At 48.1% G+C, this 19,737-nt stretch overlaps 1 protein-coding gene across 8 annotated transcripts in view; it reads right to left on the bottom strand.

Moving 5' to 3' along the window:
* Positions 1-19,737, bottom strand: part of CDH13 (cadherin 13) — a 1,030,961-nt gene that overhangs the window by 247,980 nt on the left and 763,244 nt on the right. The window lies entirely within an intron of this gene.

The raw sequence follows: 19,737 nt of genomic DNA, 5'->3' as shown, positions 1-19,737 counted from the left end.
GGAGGGGAAGGAAAAAAAAAAGGTTAGAGAGGGAGGGAGCCACAACATAAGAGACTCTTAAAAACTGAGAACTGAGGGTTGATGGGGGGTGGGAGGGAGGGGAGGGTGGGTGATGGGTATTGAGGAGGGTACCTGTTGGGATGAGCAGCAATTTGACAATAAACTTCATATTATAAATAAATAAATAAATAAATAAATAAATAAATAAATAAATAAAAATATTTACCCATTTGGCATCTACTGTCAAAAATATTTGCAAGTGGGGGGCGTCTGGGTGGCTCACTTGGTTAAGTGTCTGACTCTTGATTTCGGCTCAGGTCACGATCTCACAGTTTGTGGGATCGAGCCCTGTGTCAGCCTGCATGCTAAAAGTATGAAGCCTGCTTTGGATTCTCTCTCTCCCTCTCTCACGTACTCTCTCTCTCTCAAAATAAATAAATAAACTTAAAAAAAAAAAAGAAAGAAACACTTGCGTGTGTCGACAAAGCGTTCTTGCAAGGATGTTCACTGCAGGATTATCCATCATGGTGAAAGATTTGCAAACAACCTCACTGTCCAAACAACAGAGGATTTGCTAAAATGACGGGATTCCCTACACTTATGAAAAATTTTGTAGCGGGCAGAAAAAGGTTGGAGGTCTAATGTGCTCTAACATGTAAGGCTCTCTAAGAGTACCACGTGAAATTATCAGGTTGAAGAATGTTACCCATAGTATGGTATCATTTTTGCGAACCTGCTTGCACATAGAAATTGCCACAATACTTTATACATATTTTGCAGATACAGTTTATGTCCATAAAAGCATAGAAGGTCTACGAAAGTGGACTTCACATGGGTTATGGTGGTGAAGGGGAGCAAATCTCGCCACCCAAGACATGACTCTTTGACATATTGATCGTTTTAAGCTGGTTATTGTTAAAAAGCTGCAGTCACAAGAGAAACTCTGAAAATCAAGAAGTTACACCTTTTGGAAGAAACATTTACATTTGTAAGGGAAATCTTCATTTACTGGTATCGCCCTCGCTGTACCAGTAAAAGGAGGATGACTCTAAATCTTGACAAACTCTTATCAGTGGAGAAGGCAGGGACTTAAACCCGTATAACAACTCTACCTTCCTTGACTGTACTTTTCCTGGTCGCCTCCCATAACTCACCCCTCTCCCCCTACGTCTCCCCATCTTTAGCTGAAAATGGTATTTAAGGTGACGGCTTCAGCCATTTCAGGAAATGACTCCATTTGCCTGTGTCTCTCCCATGTACATAGGACATATACAACATAGGTTGTTAAACTTTTGTTCCATTTTCTCCTGTTTCTCTATCTCATGTCAATTTGATTGTTAGACCAACCAGAAGAATCTTGAAGGCCAGAGGAAAACTTTTCCTCCCCAACAGCGGTTAAATCTGGGAAAGTACAAGGGGGATTGGGATTAAGGATGGTGATGAGGAGGTAAGATTTTGGTGTAACCTATAACGTTTTGATCATTTTTACAAGGAGAATGCATTACTTTTGTGATTCAGTGTCAACATAAAAAGATTGTAATTATAAATAATTATAAATACTGTTAATCTAAAAAATGAAACAACCAGTTATTTTACTAGCAAAATGAGTTACTCAGGAATAGCAGAGAATTACAATTCCGGACCTGCAAACTACTGCAAAGCCATAAGCAAGCCCAACAAACAAAGGAGAATGATGTTATTTTATCAAGAAGGAAGAAGTTGGGAGGGGTTGTATTGAAGGAAAGTCCACTGGAGAAAGGCAAGAGTTCAAAGTGATGACAGTTACTCATCGGTTGAGTTGTAGGGGTGGTCGATTTCTTGAACTAGATGCAATGTACATCCTTCCTTGTCGGGACCTGTACTTGATAATTCTTTCTTGTTTTTTTTTTTTTTTTTTTTTTTTTTAATTTTTTTTTTTTCAACGTTTTTTATTTATTTTTGGGACAGAGAGAGACAGAGCATGAACGGGGGAGGGGCAGAGAGAGAGGGAGACACAGAATCTGAAACAGGCTCCAGGCTCCGAGCCATCAGCCCAGAGCCTGACGCGGGGCTCGAACTCACGGACCGCGAGATCGTGACCTGGTTGAAGTCGGACGCTTAACCGACTGCGCCACCCAGGCGCCCCAATAATTCTTTCTTGTTGATGATTCTTCTGTTGTGTCTCTATTGGACAATTCTCCTATAATTGATATGGAATGGTGCGCTCCCCTTCCCAACCTTCTCCTTGCCAGCCTCCCTGCTCCACTTTAGTGAGGTTTCCCTGTATTGACTTCACAAGCCCAATAGGAGCATGGGGTAGAACAGAATCAGGCACATTTACCTGCGGGTCTTGATGATTGTGAGCCATCGTATTTGGCTCAGGGCGACCTGCCAAACTATATTTTTTCATTGTAGTTTACTCTTCTAAGAATATAGGGCCCACCTGTGGATTCTGACCCCCCCTTCTGGACCCACAAAATGTGGGTAATGTGAACTAACGGGTAACAGATGAAAGCAGTACCGTCCAATAGGTCCCAGAAGTATTCACATGTGGAAAATATTGAACCGTAAAGTAAACATGAAATTCATCTGGCTCAGCTGCCATCCTGTTATTCTTTTTCCATCTATAACAGTGCTTCTCAAATCATCCAAAGCACTTTAATTTTTCCCACAATCGGAATCAGATTATGAGCCATTAGGTCTGACTGATCAGGCAAACGAGGGGATCCAATCACCCTAAGGTTGAATGGATTTCTAGAGCCGTCTCAGTGTTGCCATTAGGCCAGATACATCAGGCACATTTTCTACTCTACCATGTTTCTTTGCACTTCTTTGTTTCTTTGTGAAATCATCCCAAGGCAAACTTCAAGAAGTTCGTCCCAAGGCAAGAAGAGTGAAATCTTGGGGGCGCCTGGGTAGCTCAGTCTGTTAAGTGTCTGACTTCGGCTCAGGTCATGATCTCACGGTTTGTGGGTTTGAGCCCTGCACTGGGCTCTGTGCTGATGGCTCAGACCCTGGAGCCTGCTTCGGATTCTGTGTCTGCCTCTCTGTCTGCCCCTCCCCTGCTCACGCCCTCTCTCTCAAAAATAAATAAACATTTAAAAAACTTTATATATAAAAAAAGAAATAAGTCTTGGCTTCTGCCCCTACCTTATCTTGCCCCTTGTCTTTGGAAAATATTAGGAAACAGTCTGGGACTTTGTTTCTCATGGAAGCACCAACGGAATCAGGGCCTTTTCTCAACCTGCTGGTCCAGGCAGCCACTCCCTATCTAGGAACACTGGTGTGATGGGTGACACTTATTTGCCTCGCTGGTCTAGGAGGACAAGACACTTTAATGAGGATCCCTTCAGAAATCAGAGGCAGTTTTCAGGCCTATAAACTCGCCAGGGACGTGCTAAGCGAGTTCCTTGTGGCCAGAGGCATGAAGGAGGCCTCAACACTATCAATTCCACAGGAAATTGTCTCTGGTTAAGTATGTATGACCCACTGCCTTGCACTTTGTTAATGTCCAATGAATGCTTGACTGATGGAGTCTTTGCCCTATTTAATGTGCTTTTAATCGAAGTCCTAGATGAACGAGCAAAATGACGTCTAAAAGTGAAGTCGTGAGGCTTGCATGTGTCACGGCTCCCACTGAAAGGATGAGGGGAAGGAAAAAAGATCTCGAGGCTCATGGATTTTCAATTTTCACCAGGAAATTCACTGATGATGTCTTTTTTGGTGGTTATTGTTACAGATTTCATAACCTAACACAAGGTTATACTGGAATGTTCCCAAGTTTACCCAGGAAATGCTTTTTATTTTAACGAATCGTTCGGGAGCAAATGAACTTGATCTTATGTGCTGCCTTTGTCCTAGCCCAGATGTAGGTACAGAACAGGATTGATGTCTGCGGCCCACCTCCATAGAGACTGAATAACGTCCTAAGTCGCATCAACACGTTTGTAGCATTGATGAAAATGACCTTGGGTGACGTTTAGGTTCAAGTCTTGCTGTGTGAACATGGGCAAGTGATTCAGCCCTACCCAAGCCTCAGTTTCCCCAATTGCAATAAGAAGATATTAGTAACACTTTCCTTTTTGGTCTTTGTAAGGTCGCATGGGATACCATATTAAAGGACTCGGTACAAGTCCTTTGATTGTTTTGAGGAGGATGCCTTTTCTTACCAAACCTGTTCAGGGTTCTGAGCCATCATGGGGGTGTAGGCGATGGCCTCAGACCACAGAGCTGTCCACGGAACCTGGAACCTGCTGCGGTGAGCCCAGCTGCCCATCGTCTCTGAGTTGCCCTGCCTCACCCTCTTCCTTGCACTGTGTCTGTGGTCTTAGTTTGCAGATATGGGTTTCTGCTGCAAAGATCACAGCTTTATACTAACACATACACATGCACGTGTGCTCACACACACACATACTCACACACACATGCTGTAGGCTACGCTGTGACGCTCATCTTCCTCTGGGATCAAGGTTCTATCCTGAGTCCCAGTCCATCCAATGGGCCCAACACCCCGCTCTTGCTAGCCCCTCCTCTGGGGGCTGGCTCATGATTTTCATATTTCCAGTTCTTCCATGGCTGGATACACCAGCATTTCCTGAACTGTATCCAAGGAACTCTGGTTCCATGAGCTCAGCAGAGAAACCGATTTGGGAAACACACAATAACCGTAGTCACGCAAGTTTCTATCCTGGAGGACGCCTCCTGTCTTTAGTGAGCAAATGTGTATCATAAATCTCCAAGAGAGAATAGACTCTCAGCGTTTCCCTAACTGCTCTGTTGATGGAGCCTCTTCGCTTTAAGAGCATCTTTATGTGATGGGCCGCCTGGTCCTAAACTTGAGCTCTCGGAGGGGACAGACTGTGTTCTGTTCATCTTCATAAGCTCAGTGTCTCCATGCAGGAGGTCCTCTATCAATGTTGAGGACAATCGCATTCTTGCAATTCACTCAAGCTTTGTCTTATTTCACACTGACCAGAAACCATAAAGCACTTGTTACTGAGAAGCGTGGACAACATTGCCTGCACATTTTTCAGAGCCAGGCACGCTTCACTACCACCTCTGATTATGTAGATATATTTTTGGCCCTTGGAGGCCCTCGTTGGAACTGGATTCAGCAGGTAGGCACCAGGACAGCGGCTCCGATGCCCATGGGGGGCACCCGCGCCTTACCCTTTGCCCGAGCCCACACCCTGGACTCTCAGAAGAAGGGCCCACTCATTTCCTTCAGCCCAGAGGCTTCTGCATCCATGCTTATCTCATGTTTATGTGTGCTTCACGATGGCAGAGGGAAGATAATTATATGACAGACACCCGTGTGGGTCCTCTGAAACACATTTCTGCCTTCTCCCCCATCATAATATTCTCCTGAGTGTCAAAATAAATGATAATCACCCTGTCACTCCCAGATGAACTAGCAACAGCCCCTCTAAAGCAAATACAAGAATTAGAGGTTGCTAGTTGAGAGTCTCAAGCCAGCCTGTCATTTTCTTTAGTGGAAGGACATGGCCGCCAACAGGAAAGGCTGATAAACGATTATGACTGTTTTGACTTGGTCCAAGACAGTCCCTTCCTCTTGGCCGCATGTCTCTGATTAAAGAAAGTGCCGCCTGGTGTTAGGACCTTACATGCTGGTGTTTGAAGTTTTGCTTCCCTGTGACTTCAAGCGTAGCCACACCTGTGAGGCGTGGTGAGGGGCTGCTTTCGAACTCCACGAAAGGCCAGCTAGCCTCAGATGGGGTGGGGAGGCTCTAAAACACGGCTCACTCTGTGCCACAGGCAACAAAATGATTCTGTTCTTGAAATTTCTTTGACCTCGTCCCAAAACGTCTCCTTCACCCGACCAAAATGGTCAGAATCCTTTTTTTCTTTTTTTTTTTTTATAAACCACAGTCTCATAAGCAAGAAGTATATTGAGACATGGACATTCTGATCTCTAACTGGCCCGGGATTTCTGAGAGCCCAGCTGGGGCAACTGCCTGCTTTCCAGGGATGGCAGATGTCACCAAGTGAGCCCCCTGCATGTGACAAAACGGCACGTCGTCAAAAAGCTTCAACCTCACAGGAGGAGGTGGGGAGTGCGTTCTGATGCCACCCGGACACCAATCTCTGTAACTAAGTGTCCTAAGAGATGTGTGGCAAAGGCTACTTAAAAAGAGGGTGTGACCACGGATGCTGGATTGCCTGACTTACTCCTCGCGTGTCTATTCCCACGGCACGAGAAAAGTCCTGAGACATTTAGTGCCCCAACTTGCTCATCCAGGCGATGAGGGCATAGAAGCATCTGGGGCCGTGTGTAGTTGGGGTGATGCTAATTTGAAACAAATTATACTCCTCTTGAGACTCCTCAGTTTGGAGGTGTCCTGGGCACCCTGGTTCCACACGTCCAACTAGCGATGGCAGACGTGGGATGCCAACAAAGCAGCCAGCTTTTGCCCCGGGACCGAGGGCCATTGCAGGACGGTCCCGGGCAAACCAGAATGAGCTTGTCGCTGCCAGGCCGAGTTTGCTTTCAGACACAGACACATCTCCTGGACATGACTGCCAGAGTACAGACGTGAGAACTGTGGCCGGACGAGCCTTGAGCCACACGGACCCCGACCATTCATCGGACTCACTCTGTCCTGCTGCTGTGGGACTGCTTCCCGCCACGCAGGGGACACAACCAGCTCTCTCCTACAGTTCTTAACGGTGAAGAGTGAGCGAAGCAGGTGTGCAAACTCAAAGCAGAGCAGGGCTCGAGTGTGGCTTTAACTCCTGGCCTCACCACGTACTGGCCGTGGGCCAGGAAAGGCAAATTCCTTCACTTCTTCAACTTCTTCATCTACAAAACAGTATCTCCCGTGATGGGCTTTGTAGGTATTGAATGTATTAATGCGGTATTTCTCAACCTTTTTTAAAAATTCATTATTACCTATCCCTGCCTTCCAGAATCTTCTTAGACCTTCCACCACCCTCCCCCCCCACCTGCCGTGCCTGCCATGGATATACTGTATATCTATTCAGGTACTATGACCCCTTTGGAGGGTCGCAAACCATTGCAATATCCAATACTTTTAATGTCCCCCCAAACACCAATTTTCTCCTCCTCGGGTGATATTGTCCCCACCGAGAATGTACACATTAACGGATATAAAGTTCAATGCCCGGGCGACGGTAAATACTCGAGAGATGTTAAGTTGTATTGTTATTTTTATTGACTGCCGCAATTTGCCGCTCAGTTCTGCGGGGGGGGGGTGGGGGCACTGCTATGTGTGATGGTGATGAGCGAAACCTTGCGGGACCCCGTCACTTGCTAGCTCTAGGACCCGCGCTCAGCATCTGCAGAAGCAGGGATTAATTAAAATCTCATAGGGACACAACTCCTTTCTTCCCTCGGGCAAGCCCGGAGACTTCCGTTGAGTGCACGCACGCGTGAATCAGCTTCCTCTGGTCTTGTCAATGTTTCTGCGTACGTGGCGACTAATAGGGAAACTGTCAAGTGATTAGTGGACAAAAGATAGCCACAGCAATTTGATAGGCATGCAGAGGCAGCCCCCGTTCTGCAGTGCGTGTACTCCTGAAAAGTCACCCACGTGATGAATCATGAATAATGTCTTATTTTCCCATTGACCTACATTAGCATTTCATACCCGCTTTATCTTCATTTGAGGGGGTGTCCAAATGGAATCTGCTCCTCATAATTCACTTTAGGTTTTTCTGCTTATCTCTCCAACACTGGGCTCGCAGGTGGAGTAGGAAAGAGAGGTTGGCTCTCTGCTCTGGGTGTGGAGACTATTACAGAAAGCCGTGCTCAGAAGCAGGGGACGAAAGGGGAGAGACCTAAGGCAAAGCCTGGGAGATTTAGTTTTGTCACTTGGTTGCTTCTTTGGGGGGGGGGGCTTCCCTCTCTTCCCCCTATTATCTAGGGACTGTCATTTGCCAGAACTGATTCCTCTCATATTTTGCATATGATCGTACTGGGCATCAGATCCACAGCGTTCTTGATAATGACAGTTTTGATGAGGATGTCAATGACCTGTGGCCTTTCCTCTGACAGCAGCTGGGTCCCATCGGCCCTGACAGTGAGACTCTCTGACCCCATTCCCAGAGTGAGGTCAGGGAACTGGGCCAGGAGTGAGAAGCTCAAATGTCCATCTAATGCCCACATGGGTAACTTAACATGAGCAGAATGATTTTAAGACAACTGGGAGCTTTGTGGACTGTGGCAAACTGGAGGGTCTGCATCCTGCCTAAGGGGCAGCCGCCTTTTAGCTTAAGGTGAGTGACACATTTCTGAAATGCACGTCTGGAGAGGCTAGACCCTTTCGTTTTCCAAGAAAAGATGGGGTTTTGAATTTTCATGTAAACTATCAAAATGTTTATGCGTTGGACACCAGTTCGAAATTTTAAAAATAAAAGATCACTGAGTGAGGCAAGGAAGGCCAAACAAAACAGGTTATGATTCACCCATTTTCAGCTTTTGGCCCTGCCAGTGGCCAATTCTTTTCCCCAAGGACATGAACTAAATGTTGTCAATGTGTCCACTGGTGATAAATTACAACTTAAGAAGATGGCACACCCACTAGAAAGTTCACCCTTCTTCCTTCCACCCCCCCTTTTGGAACAGGAGAGTCCTCTCATGTGGTCCCAGGACCCAGCAGCATAGGAGACAATGGAGACACAATGAGATCACATCATGTGATGCAGGTTTCACGTTTGATCCTATGCTGACCACGGGAGGCATGTCATATTGGTAAGCCCACTGTACAGGCGACAAAATGAAGACTGAGAAGGCCACCTAGCTAATGATCCCATGAGCCAGGACCTGAGTTCTGCTTTGCGAAAGGGACAATGGCCCCAACTATGGGTTGCTGCTTAATACTCATTCTTCCTTCGCTCCTGATTTTAGCTGGCCACACTGCTGACCAGCCCAGGTACTAGACATCTCAGCATCTCTGGCAGTTAATCTGGCCAGGGACTCAGGTTTAGACACTGAGACATAACAGAAGCATTGTGCGTGAGGTCCTTTTAAGGAACCTCAACCAGGAGGTGAGGGCTTTTGTGGTACCCCCTTTCCTCACTTCCGTCTACCTGCACTGCAGATGTGATGACTATAGTTTCAGCAACCATTTCGGACCATTAGGTGGCCCTTCGAATAGAAGCCATGTGATGGGAATGTAGAGCAGAAAGAGTCCCTGAGGATGGAAATCTGAGTCCCTGAGTCTCTGATGACCATGGAGCGCCAAGGGAAGCCCAGCACACCTCCCTCTGGCTTTGATTACAGGAGCAAGAAAGAAATGAGAGGAAAGTAAAAGCCCATCTTGTTCGGAGGCTGGTTTGCATTTGCTTGCAGCCACGGCTAATCTTCTGATAAAGGCAGGAAGTAAAGATGGAAGAAAACAAACAAATATATTTTATTAAATAGTATCACCCTAGAGAGCGAGTTTTGTTGCTTTAGCCTAGAGCTAGATGACATTATTTTAGAGAAAAGTAGAAACATCCAGTCACTGCCTTATGCATTGTCAAATATTTAGATCGGTTTCCACTTATCTAAAGGGTCTTGAATCCAGAGACAGTCTCTCAGGAGGTAAGATCGCTTTGGGCCTACCCATGTGACTTCCTTCGGCCACGGAAACAAACAGAGGCAAGAAAGTGCTTGTGTACTGGAACCTGTCCTCCAGGAGCCCGGCTGCCATCTGAGGAGATCGGGACTCTCTGGCCACATGTCTGTGAGCTAATGCTCCCTGGCTTCACCCCTAACTAACCCTCAGACATGTAAGCTGGATCATCGAGCCCCAGCGGAACCTCCAGATGACGGCAGTCACGCGTACATGAGCAAACATTAGGCACCGCCAACATGAGAACCATCCGGCTGAACCCATCCCGAAGTGCAGAATCACCAACCAGTAAATAGTTGTGTTTTGAGCCACTAAGTTTTGATAGATTTCATTTGAGAGCAGTTGATAACTGGCCAAGAAATAGAAGCGGACTGATCATCACACACAAGCTAGAAAATATCACATAATTAAAAAAAAAGTAGAGCTTATTTTAGATGTGGGAGCTGCCATTTAAAATAACCAACTATGGGATGTGGCTCAGTCTTAAGCGTCTGATTTCAGCTCAGGTCATGATCTTGCGGTTTGTGAGTTCGAGCCCTGCATTGGGCTTTGGGCTCACCCCTTGGAGCCTGGAGGCTGCTTCAGATTCTGTGTCTCCCTCTCTCTCTCTGCTCCTCCCCTGCTCACGCTCTGTCTCTCTCTCAAAAATAAATACACATTAAAAAAATTAAAATAACCACCCAGAACAGCACATTCAGAAGGCGCACCAAAGTACAGAGGGACAGGTGCAGGCGCAGAAATCAATAAAACGCAACCCATTTCCCAAATGTTGGGCTTTGGGGCCCCCTAATGATGTCACCACTAAATCATCCCATATGCTGACCACCAAGCACATTAGTTAACTAAGGATTTCCATACCACACCCGGAATAGAACAGAATCAAACTGACACAAAGTATATACTCCTGATGCAGGTTTCAGTTAAGTACCTTCAAACAGGAAGACAGCCCTGTTCTTACAAACGGGAACACCTTCTACTTGAGACAGTTGCTCGTTCCTTTAATAGCGGCCACGAGCATCTATGTGCAGCTGCAATCACCATGGGCTTAGTTTGAAGTGCGATAGACTTCCCTGCTCAAATGCACCTTACCCTGGAGCAGGCTGGTTCTTTAAGTACCAACCGGCAGTCAGATACGTAATATGTTGTAACACATTGAGCGATGGCTGTCTCCCACCTGTTTTCAGAGGTTATTTTTATACCGATGAAGAGATAGCGACGACAGAAACCACCTTATGATTATTTGTTTGAATCCTTCGGCTCCCCCCTGCCCCTCGCTCAGTCTTCACGGCACCTTACCCCGGCTTTTCTGGCAAATTGCCACTGAACTGTGCCGCGGCAGGCCAGATTTTAGGCAAGAAAACGGGTTTTTGAGATGTAACACGTGGCTAAAATTGGGGGGCCTCTTATCATGATTCATTTTATTGCCTTGATTAATCATCTCATCCGGAATTTTAAGGTACTATTTTTCTCAAAAGCCTTTTAAAGAATTCTGTTTCATCTTTTTACCTACCATGCCTGTTTTATGCAGCTCTTTTTTAAAGGATACAGGATACTCTGCTGAATGATCCCATGCTGCCTAAAACCCTTCAAAAATAGCAATGTTAAGTGGGATCTCTATCCCTAATATTCCAAGGTAATAAATCTTTGTATTGGATTTGCACAAGGTAGCAAAACTCTCAAATACGAGAGTTTTTCTCAAATATTTTCTCAAATATATTTCTATAAAATACTAGAAGAAACCAAAGGAAATCGTGTATTGTTGTTGTTGTTTAATCAATTTAAGGGATTGTTTTACAAGTCATTGCAGTTTTCCTTAGAGCAGGGGATTTCAACGGGGCGGGAGGTTATCCCTCAAGGGATACGGCACAGTGTCTGGAGACATTTTTGGCTGGCGCAGCTGGGACAGGGCGTGTGATACCGCTTGCGCACGGTGGGTGCAAGTAAGTAAGCCCCCTGCAGTGCCCAGGACACCCCCAGGCCACAAAGAATATGTGGCCCCCGCTGCCCAGGGTGCCCGGGCTCAGAGACCCCATCTTAGCATTACTGATGTCAGGTCTCAGAAAGTAGAGACACTTTTAAAATTCTGCACTCAAGGGGGAGCCTGGGTGGCTCAGTCAGCTGAGCGTCCGACTTCAGCTCAGGTCATGATCTCCTGGTTTGTGAGCTCGAGCCCCGTGTTGGGAAGGCTCCAGAAGCCTGGAGCTGCTTCAGATTCTGTGTCTTCCTCTCTCTCTGCCCCTCCCCTACCCCCCCTCAAAATAAACATTAAAAAAAATAATAAAATAAAATCCTGCACTCAAACACCTGAAACAAAGAGACACCTCCAGAACTCTCTTCTGGATTTGAAGCTCACTGAGCGCAGAGATACTGTCTCTTCTCGATTTCCCACATGGTGGCAGAAATATTAATACCACTGAATATGCAAATATACATAGGATGTAATGTTTAAGAATACGCTAATACGAACACTATTTAGTTTTTTGGGTTAAAATCTGTGTAACTCAAAGCATGGAAGTCTTCAAAGGCACCGGGGTAATGCTCTGTATGTAGTAAGAGTTTGGCAAACATTTGCTGACTGCATGAATGAATAAATGAATGGATACATAAAGGATGAATATTTTCGTGATCGTCATCTCTCTTCCGTTACAGCTTGGGTAATGATGGAGCTAGAATAGGAAACAGGCAGATAATTCACGCCTGACTTGCACTACATATGAATTTCCAGGTAAACTGTGAACAATGGGACCCGTTGTCCCTAGATCATTTAGGTCTCTTTCAAGGGCAGAGGCAAAGCAGATCTGCTCTTTAAGATCGAGGGCTGCGTTAGGCTGGCCTAGACTGACCTACCAGACCAGTACTGCAATTTCAATCAGTGGCTTAACACACGGGGTTGTTTTCTCCCTCAGAGTCAGACGGTTTGGGGCACCCTTCAAGGACACTCCCTTTTCCAGCTGTGATTTAGGAACCCAGACCCTTGTATTTTGCAGCCACTGGGACTCGGTGGTTTCCTGACGTGGGAGGGCAGAGGGGTGCAGAACCAGGGGTCGCCTCATTACATGCTTGTGCCAGAAGAGGCTGCGGTTTGTTGGCCAGATCTGGTGTCCAAGGTGAGCTCAGACGCAGGGCCGGCTTCCTGGGCCAGGGACCCGTGTAGCCGCTCAGGGTGCTGTGCTCAGAAAGGCCCCGCGCTTGGTCTAAAGCCCTGCTGTTGCCCTCCTGCTATTCTTAATAATTGCTGGACAAGGGGCACTGAATTTTCATTCTGCAAATGATGCATTCCGTCCTGGCCGAGAGCCAGGCGCCAGATTGCCCGAGGCCTGGGAAATGTACAGGGGACGCTCAGCGGGCAGAGGGCATCTCAGTCAGAGGTCCGTTCTTCTGTCAGCCAGGCCACCGAGCAGAGGCCTCTGTTTCCATCATTAGAGCTGCGGCGGCCACTGCTCGAGACCTCCTGGCTTCCCCAGAAGCTTCGTCCCTAGCAGGCGAGAAGCATCACGTAACAGCCTAAGAAGTCCAACCCGTGCAGGGGGCAGCTCCCGCCTCCCCGAGCTCTGGGTTCCCTGCCCTGGGAGACCTGCCCACACTTCACATTTCTCTTCTGGCTCCCAGCTCTTGAGCTCGCCATACACACCAGAGAGCAGCTGTTCTCCTGGTCTGTGCCTTCGGTGGCTGGACCCGACCCTGCCTTCTTCCTCTTTTTGATTAGACTCTTCTAATTTTCCCCTTGAAAATCTGGGTCACACGGCAGCATGACACTGAAGGCACAGGGCGTGGGACCATGCATGGCAACCCTGGCTGCTCATTTCAATCTCCTGGAAGGTTTAAAAACACTCCTGTTGTTGGGGGTACCTGGGTGGCTCAGTTGGTTAAGCATCCGACTTCGGCTCAGGTCACGATCTCATGGTTTGTGGGTTCGAGCCCCACGTCGGGCTCAAGAGCCTGGAGCCTGCTTAATATTCTGTGTCCCCCTCTCTGCCCCACCCCTGCTTGTGCTCTTTCAACAATGAACAAACATTAAAAATACAACATTTAAAAAATATTCTTGTCTCCTGGGGACACCTGGGTGGCTCTGTTGAATAAGTGTGTGACTCTTGATTTCAGCTCAGGTCATGATCTTGTAGTTCGTGGGTTCAAGCCCTGTGTTGGGCTCTGCACTGACAGCACGGAGCCTGCTCGGGATTCTCTCCTTCTCTCTGCTCCTCCTCCCCTCTTGCCCACTCTCTCTCTCTCTCTCTTTCAAAATAAATAAATAGACTTAAACAAAATAAATACTCCTGTTGCCTGAAACCCACCCTCAGAGATTCTGAATCTACTGGCCTGGCAGGGGTCTGGGGATGAAACCTGGCCTAACAGACATAGGCTCTGATACTCCACTTACTCACTATGTGATTTGGGCGATACACATAACCTCACACAGCCCCTTTTTCTCACCTGCAAAATGGGCAGACACCTGCCAGTGTGTAATGTTGGCCTGCAGATGCATGTAAAGTAAGGGGGCCTGGATGAGGTGGCCTTTGCAGTAATTCCACAGAAAGAGAAAAGAGCGCATGGACCTACTATGTGCCAAGAATTCTTAGGACAGCCCTGCCAGGGGAATAAGGTCATTTCCGTTTTGAAAGATAATAATAATAATTTGCAATAATAATAATTTGCAAGAAGTCTCCCTGCAGACTGGTTACAGAACACCTCTGCTCTGACCCATTCGAGCCTGTCTGGGGTGTCTCTGAGCCACATCGAGCGTCCAAGGCACCAGCAGGGCCGGTGTTCCCTGAGTCGTAGTGCAGAACAGATGATCGAAGACCCCAGAACCGCACCTGTTAGGTAAATAACCTGCCTGAAGTCACAGGCATGATCAATGAGGGGCTTGGGGAGGTTTGCACGGGGGCGGGAGGGCTGGTGATTACGGCAGTTAGGAGATAAAAATGAGCCGGGATGCTGAAATACGGCACGTCTGAGACTTGAGGGTTTGCGTTCAATGGGAAGAAAGTGCCGGCAAATTGCTAGCAGAGTTATAATGTTGCTGATTTTGCAAACATGTGTTCTTCAAGTTGATAAGTAAATACATATTGGGTAACATGGCGATGTTGCAAGCTGTTGTTTTATGGCTCGAAAGTCAGCTGCTTGTGATTGATGCTAGCAATGAAAGTATTTATAAAATAACACTGAATTAGAAGCAGTCACTTTATGAGTCTGGGGAAATGGATCTTTTATGAAGAATAAAACTTGATGAAGGAGCTTTATCAGGGTCGCACAAATCTGAAATTAAATGCGCTGGGATGGAGATCTAAGAAGGAGCCCTCCGGACGTGTGGGCTCCCAGCCTGGGGAAGGGTGGTGAAGCTTCTTCCCTGATGATGGTTCCCATTCAGTGACACATATGGAGCTGAAGAGTCATTTCTGCTCACCCTGCTCATTCTTCCCATGGTCAATGTCACTCCTGAAAGCCGCATGACCTCTTCCAGGCCGTCAGGACACCACTCAGGGAATACCTTATACGTATAAAACTCAACGATGCACATTGGATTCACCCTAGTATGAATGCCACAGAGCCAGGCACAGAGAAGGGGCTCAATAAATATTTAGTCATGAATGGAGATGCAACCGTGGTCTGGCTCACTCTGTAGGAATATTTTCTCATTTCGTGTGTGGTTTTAAATTGTTTTCCCCACACGTGCATTTCTAATGGTGCTGCCTTTCCAGATGGGAATGTTCTCTTCTTGAAAATAGGGGAGAGACCAGAGGCGTCTGCTCCCTAGGCCGAGAGGGCCAACAGGTACATGATTGAGATGCTCCCCTGGAAATAATGGTACTCATCTGATGGGGTTGTCGGGCGGGTTAAATGAGTTAAAATCTGTAATATTCAGCCCAGAGTTCTGTGTTCCTTGAGAATATCATTGTTTTTACAAGATGAGAGGGGTGTGGTTCAGAGGCTCCACTTTTGGTAAAAAAAAAAAAAAAAAAGTAGAAGGGAATGAATGGATGAATGGATGAATGCAGGGGAAGTGTGAAATGGTTCGTTCTTCTTAATGTAATCTTCGGTTGCATAAATAGAGGTAGACTATCAAGTACAAGGAAGGTGATCGTCATCTTAACTCAATATTGAGCCTCAACAACACTTCAGGGTCGATGCTACGCACTGGGTGACCCAGAGATCATTAAAACACAGCCCTATCTTTTAAGTTGCCAACCTGATCTCGGTCTTTCCCTTAGCCTTGTCTGTCCTTTCTGAAATTCCTCCTGTTAGCCAGGGTCTGTTCATAAACGTCCCATACAGCCCTGGGAAGGGACAGCCAGGGTCTGATGTCATGAGTATGACGTGGCAGAGGGAATGCTGTGCCGGCACAGGGACCACCTGCATTTCTTGGCTGCTGAGCCCCTCCTTCACCTTCAAAGTCCGTGGCACAGCATCGTCAAATCCCTCTCTGAATCTCTGGGCTCTGCTTTCATCCTCACATCCCCTTCTCTGCCTCTGACCTCCTGCATCACGGCAGGGCCTTTGCGGCACAGGGATCTGGAGGCAGGGGAAGCAGGGACAGTTGACGGAGAAAGAGAGGGTGTGCAATCCGGGGTGTGTTCACTACAGCCAAAGATCTGCAAGGGGACATCGAGGGCTGTCATCGGTGCCTATTACAGAGCAGAATCACCCAGAGACCATTTGCGGGCACGTAAAAGATTCAGGACAAGGGCGTGAGCCTCACCGGACACCCCCAAAGGCCCTCTTCGTGGCCCGTCAGCCCATGTCACCTCAGGGTTTGGAGAGGCCATAGCTGGCACAGCAGTGTGGGAGGTACCCTTCACAGCCTGCACAATTCAAGCGTCTCGTACTTGTCAGATGTCAGATGTGATTCCATGGGTCGGGGCCGTCCCCAGCCCAGGAAAGAAGGAACTCTACCCGTGTGTTGGAAAGTCTCTGCACAGTTCCACTGCTCTCCACTGGGGCTGCCTTGTGGCCAGTGCTGCATCAGGACAGCGGATGCTGAGAAGAGGACTAAGACAGTCTTGACTGTCTCGCCGGGGGGAGGGGCAGGGGGGCTTAGACGCAGAGCCACCCTGCAGTGTGATGCGGGCACTTGCCAAGAACCACGTTCAAGGTTTCTCCGACAGCGTCCTGTGTTGGGACCCTAGGGAAGGTGATTTGAGAATGTCTGCACTGCTCCCAGCTGGGATTCAGGGTGGGGGCCGTCTCCACTGCTTTCTCCTGCATTACCCATGGTGAAAGGTCTCCCCCCGCCCCGACTACTCAGTGACCACGTGGCATAGAAGTCTCTAGAGCATTTCCTTCCACAGAATAGCCTGCCCACACACTGAGCACATAGAGGTATCACGGCCTGAAAACACAGCACCTGTGGGCTGCTTCCAAACTCTCGCTCCTGCTAGAAAAGACTGGGCACATTCCACATTTTGAGGAGTCGGGAACTTCGGGGCTCTGTCTGCAAGTTGGAAAAGCACCAGGTTACAGGTCTGGAGCTCCCATAAGCCAACGCGTGCCTTCCACGTTCCTGAACATTTCGCTTCTCCTGAATCTAAGCCCTCGAACACGTGCTGCCCCAGAGACGGTCCAGCTACACTGGCAAGCATCGCCGTCCAAAAGACCCAGCTCAGCAGAGAAGAGAAACACCGAGATGAGAGGCAGAGTCCTGTGCACTTGAGACACCCGGGGTCCCTCGTTTCCCAGAAGGTGCACAGTGAGAAGCCCGGGCCTGTGGGCGCTGGAAGAAAGGAGTCAGCTAGTGCATGAGACACGAGAGCTTATCCTGGGGGCTGATCTGCAGGCCGCGAATCTCACCAGGGACAGAAGAAGGCAACGGGGGGAGGGGGGGGCAGTGAAAGAAGGGGACAGAATGGGAGGAGCAGAGAGGCGGCAATCTGAACTCTCGCTGAGCAAACACCCAGGAGGATTTGCATGTATTGCCTACAGGGAGACCAGGTTTCTGTCCCCTATGGGCTTGTGTCCCAGTGATGCTCATGGCTCCACGTTCACTGACTGCATTAGTTGCATAGGGCTGCTGTAAGAAATCAGTGCATTCCGAGCAGATTCGGACCACAGAACTGTATCCCCTCCCAGCCCTGGAGGCCAGGAGTCTGAATCAAGGGGCATGTTCCGTCTCAAGGCTCCAGGCGAGAATCTGTTCCCTGCTTCTTCCAGCTTCTGGTGCCTGCTGGCTTTCCTTGGCTTGTGGCCACATTTGTGCCCCTGCTGTCCATACACTGCCTCCTCTGCTGTCTGTGTCGTCTCCCTCCGCCTCTTTCCTCCAAGGAATACTGGCCCATCCACATAATCCAGGGTGATCGCCTCACCTCAGAATCCTTAACTTAATCACGTGTGCAAAGGCTCTTTAAAAAAAAAAAAAAATCAGAGGCGCCTGGGCGGCTCTGTCAGTTGAGCATCCAACTTTGGTTCAGGTCAGGATCTCACAGTTGGTGAGTTTGAGCCCCACATCGGGCTCTCTGCTGTCAGCGTGGAGCCCGCTTTGAATCTTCTGTTCCCCATTTGCCCTACCCGCTCATGCTCTTTCTCTCAAAGATAAATAAACATTTATTTAAAAAAATTTTTTAATTAAAAAAATCACATTTATAAGCTGTAGGTGTCAGGACTTGATATCTTTGGGTGACCATGATCCAGCCTACCACACAGACTGCTTTCCATACGGGGGGAGTTGTGCTAAACCCCACAGCATGAGCCTGACCTCACAGAGGTTCTGTTCTTCTCCCCACGTCGTCCGTGAGGGAACAGCGCTGAGTGGCTTGAGGTCACACGTCCGGTGCCTGATGGATCCTGACTCAGAGTCTGTGCCGGGCACGTGCTCTGTGGCCGAGAACGGGGCAGACAGAGGCAGACAGCAAGGGCAGGGCAGGCCCAGGTGGGAGAAATACACAAGTGTCTATCACCCAAGGAATGTTTCGGGATCAGTTTCTCAAGAATCATCCGCCAAGAGCCGCCACTGGGCCTCTGCTCTCGGAGGTCATAAATTGCGTTCTTGGGGTCAGCTGATGATGCACGTGTTTCCCAGGCTCAATCCCCGAAGACACAGGAAGGGCCACTTCCTAAATCTCCAGGTTTCAGATCCCACGGAAGCTGCGTTATCTTTTCAGAAACACAGCAGCATGGCTCAGGAAGACGAATGTGTGACACTCACTGACGCTTAAGCTCGATCATGGGCTCTGCTGGATTTAGAGGGAAAGAAATAGCTCTATCAGAGAGGACACATGCTTTATATTTTTATAAAAACATGGACAAGACAAGCTTTTTCTCATTTCTTTCCAATCTTTAAAGAAAGAAAAATGTGTACGGTGTATTTTTTTTTTCTTCTTTGAACCGCAAAATGTTGGAGCAGAAAGAGGCTTTGTAAGAAACCGAGTGCAAGGGGCTTGATAAGAACGTTCCTTGAATGTCAGCTGTTATGGGTTAGATTTCTTCCCCGTGCTGAGGTGCGAGTTTTAGGGAGAGGGTTAGAACCCTCCACCCCCACCCTTGGATTCTGTCCTACTCAGACCACGGCTGGCATCCTGGAGCAAGCTGATCCCCATGGCTACGAGGGAAGGAGATACACCAGAGGATGTCAGGAGGAGAGGGGGCGGTGGGCAGTGTAGACAGCAGACTATCGAGGTATGAGGATGAATTGTGGGAATTGGGCCTGTCGTGTCTGGAGTCTCAAGTCACCTTTTCAAGACTTAAAGGGAAAAGGTAAAAAGACAGGAAAAAGCCTAGCCCTAAACTGGGGGCACATCACCTTCTAATACTCCAATGGTTTCTTATTTAAGTCAAGATGGAATAATTCCGTGTGAATCCCAGTTAGGACCAGTGCATGGGTCTTGGGGGGGAACACGTGTGTGTAGGTTGACATGAGCTCCCACCGCTGACCTTGTGCGTGTGGCTCAAAGGCCACCTGCCACGGGGTGCCAGGAGGGAACCCTGCCTTGTGGGAGGGGGAGTATCAGACCTCTTGGGGGGTGCCTTCACTTGCAGCCTCTGTGGTTCTGGGGGCGGGGCACGCGGAGCCGAGCCAGCAGTGTGTCTGGTCACGGTGCCCAAAGGGCCCACAAGTGGGAAGCAGAGTTTGCTACACGCTCGCTCAGCTGAAAGAGCTGTGGACTGTGTGGACAGAAAGAGAGGGGCTGGAGAGACAGCTGTGCTTGGAAGCTCATTCTCTTGTTGCACAGAA

The sequence above is a fragment of the Panthera leo genome, chromosome E2 (genome assembly GCF_018350215.1).
Source record: "Panthera leo isolate Ple1 chromosome E2, P.leo_Ple1_pat1.1, whole genome shotgun sequence".
Lineage (NCBI taxonomy): Eukaryota > Metazoa > Chordata > Mammalia > Carnivora > Felidae > Panthera > Panthera leo.
Note: the sequence above shows the minus strand (reverse complement) of the source record. Positions and strands in the feature narration are given on the sequence as shown.